This window comes from Galeopterus variegatus, unplaced genomic scaffold (assembly GCF_000696425.1).
Source record: "Galeopterus variegatus unplaced genomic scaffold, G_variegatus-3.0.2 Scaffold51892, whole genome shotgun sequence".
NCBI lineage: Eukaryota > Metazoa > Chordata > Mammalia > Dermoptera > Cynocephalidae > Galeopterus > Galeopterus variegatus.
Window position 1 is genome coordinate 1 of NW_007778003.1, and position 3,328 is coordinate 3,328.

At 39.6% G+C, this 3,328-nt stretch overlaps 1 pseudogene; it reads left to right on the top strand.

The window, feature by feature from the left end:
• The first annotated feature begins 1,237 nt into the window (after positions 1-1,237).
• Positions 1,238-2,342, top strand: LOC103584371 (annotated as a pseudogene).
• The last annotated feature ends 986 nt before the right edge of the window (positions 2,343-3,328 follow it).

A 3,328-nucleotide genomic window follows, 5' to 3' on the forward strand; every position in this document is an offset into this window, starting at 1 on the left:
ATATAGGATCAAGTCTCAGAATAGGAACTATATTTTTATTTACCTTTTTTTGTTTTGTTTTACTTTGTCAGTTAAGAATCAAGCTTTTTACCTTTTTAGATATTAGGCCATACATGATATAACCTTTCTGTTACAAATTTTGTAATTTAAAAAGTCATGTTTGCTCACAATAGAACAATTTGATAATATCTAAATGCACAAATAGCCCTGACATTAAGATATAACTATTCTGAAGTTCTTATCTTATATACTTGCAGTATTTTTGCAATGTAAATGGTTTCTATGAGCATGTCTTTTTCTTTTGAAAATTGTGTTCATGAATATGAACACTTTGATTCTTAATATATGATTTTTTTCCCACATCATTATTGTAAAATAGGTTTTCATTGCAGCATAGTTTTTCATTTTAGGGTTATACTTGATTTTTTTAGCCAGTGCCTTATTGATTGAAACTTTATGTCAGGTCCAATTTTTCCATTTTATGAATTTTTCTCCAAATATTTCTCACTCTTTCTAACACAGCAACATTTGCAAGTGCCTGTTTGCATACTTCCATAAGTATTGGATGTTATAATTATAATGTTTTGTAAATTAGATAGGCAAAATATTTTCTTATAATTTTAACTTATATTTGATTACCAACTAATATAAATAATTTTTAAAAAACCATATTGACTTTTCATCTCTTGGTTGATTCAACCTCTTACTCTTTATTCTCTTGGTTATGTTAATTTATTCTTTCAAAGTATGAATATTTAGATCTTACTTCAGACCATGGTCTGTGCAGTTGGGAACATATTAGGTCCCAGCCCACACAAAGCAAATGTCTCACAAGCCTCATAAACAATAAACATAAAAACAAATGCATTTTTTTATTGCAAATTTTTCTAATTTCTCTGAGAGAAGTGAACAGGGGGGAGAGATAGAAAAGAAAGTTGTGCTTACTTCTTAAAAACTATGTTCTTTGCCCCTGCCCTGTTGCTCTTGTGCCACTGCTGGCTGCTGCCCCTGGACTGCCACCGTGGAAAAGACAATAGAAGATTCCCCCACATCGGCTGTCTTCTTGGATCATTGTAATTTTTCTCAGGTCATCTTTAACAGTGTGGAGAAGTTCTATGTCCCTGAAGGGGACATCACATGCTATTACACTTCCACTCAGCATTTCATCCCCTGTTGAAAGGACTGGATTGGCATCTTTAGAGTGAGATGGAAGAAAGCCCATGAGTATTACACCTTCATGTGGTTTACTTTGCCCATTGACCTAAACAAGGAATCAGCCAAACACCAGGAAGTTCAATTCAAAGCTTATTACCTGCCCAAGGATGATGAGTGTTACCAGTTCTGCTATGTGGATCAGGATGGTATGGTCCCTTTCCAATTCCGTCCAGAAAATGAGGAGGACATCCTGGTCCTCCCTTACTCCTCAGGGAGTCGTGGAAGAGATTGAGCAGCACAATCTCTCAGTCATGGAAGAGATTCGAGCTTTGCAAAGAAAACCAGGAGCTGCAGGACAGCTGGGTCAGCCTCCAGAAGCAGAACGCAGACATGCTGGCTGAGCTCCAAAGAAAGCAGGAGGAGTTAGAAACCCTTCAAAGCATCAGTAAGAAGTTGGAACAGAAAGTGAAAGAGCAGAAAGACTTCTGGGAGAAAGAGCTGCTTAACTGAAAGGACAAAACCAGGAGATGCCCTCAGAAAATGAGAAACTGATAATCAGGGTGGATCAGCTTCAGGCCCAGCTGTCAACTCAAGAGAAAGAAATGGAGAAGCTTGTTCAGGGAGAAGAAGATAAGACAGAGCAGTTGGAGCATCTGAAAAAGGAACATGGCCAACTCTTTCTCAGTTTAACTGAACGGAGAGAGCACCAGAAGAAGGCGGAGCAGACAGTGGAGGAGATGAAGCGGAAACAAATTCAACAAAGAAACAACAAAAGTTAATGGAAGAGAACTTTGACCTTGACCTGTCAAGAAGACTGAGTGAGAACAGAATTATATGTGATGCTCTGCAGAGAGAGAAAGAGAGAATGGAAAGAGAAAACGGTCTTTTGAAGAGGGAGAACAGCAGATTGCTGAGTTACATGGCTCTGGATTTTGACTCTCTGCCATATCAAGTGCCAACTTCAGATCAAGGACATGCAGGACAAAATCCTGGAGTTGTCTATGGAAACCCATATTCTGGCATCCAAGAAAGTTCTGCCCCCAACCTGCTCACCATCAAGAAATACCCCATTTGCAAACTAGACTTTGCTGGTGATGTTTGTGATCAGTTGCCCACTTTGTGACAAGATCTTCCCAGCAAGAGAGAAGCAGATCTTTGAAGACCATGTGTTCTGCCACTCTCTATAAGTGTCCCAGCCTCTTGGGTCTATGCTGTGCCTAGATTCTAAAAAGCAGAACCTATAGCTTCTACTATGACTTATAGGAGTTAAGATCTTACCTAACCCAAAATTATTAGGGATTTACTCAACCTGGCTGCCCTTAAAGGTGGAGTCATGTCAATTACCTGAAGGCAGATGGCTTCTAATTCCATCTTTGTGAGTTACTCCCTTTAAGTTTCAGCCTCTCACCTATAATGCCCATTCTTTCAAGCGTCTCCAGTACAAGAGCCCTGGGATGGAACTGACCTAGCCACTCATAACAGGCCTAAGTGATACTAAGTCATCAGTTTTCCAAGTTGTTCCACTGCCATTCAAATCAGGCCTTGGGTGTATTTGTACTCAGTCCTAAGTCCTAACCCTGAGGCTGGACATCAACCAGAGGCTGAGACTTTCTTCCTCCTCCTCAGGCCTGTTTCTCCAACTGATGCATCAGACTAGCCAAAAATGGCCCAGCAGGGAACTCAGACATCCAGTTTGGGTACCAAAGGTTCTCATCGTCATTTCTCAGCTCCCAAAAGAAGCATCTTATTCCTGAACCACGGACAGGAAATATTTCAATCACAGAAAACCTTCTTTCTTTCTGGATACCTCTGACTGGCGTTTTCTACTCTTTAATCTTTGCTATGCAGACAACTTTACTGTTGTAAGTCCTTTCTGAATGGTTAGTAAGAGCTGTTAGATGGGTTTGCAACTTTCTGAAAAGGTGAGTTTGGATATGGATGTCAGAATAATGAGACAACTATTGTCAATCTAATATTAAAAATAAATTGCTCTTCTATTTCAGGGATATAGGTCATTTAAAACAAACAAACAAACAAAACTATGGTGTTTATATTTGAAGGGATAAAATTTGTACCTACACAAAATTTAAAATATATAAAAACATAAACTGAGGGCCGGCCCGGTGGCGCACTGGATAGTGCGCCGCTTGGGGAGCACGGCGGCGCTCCCGCC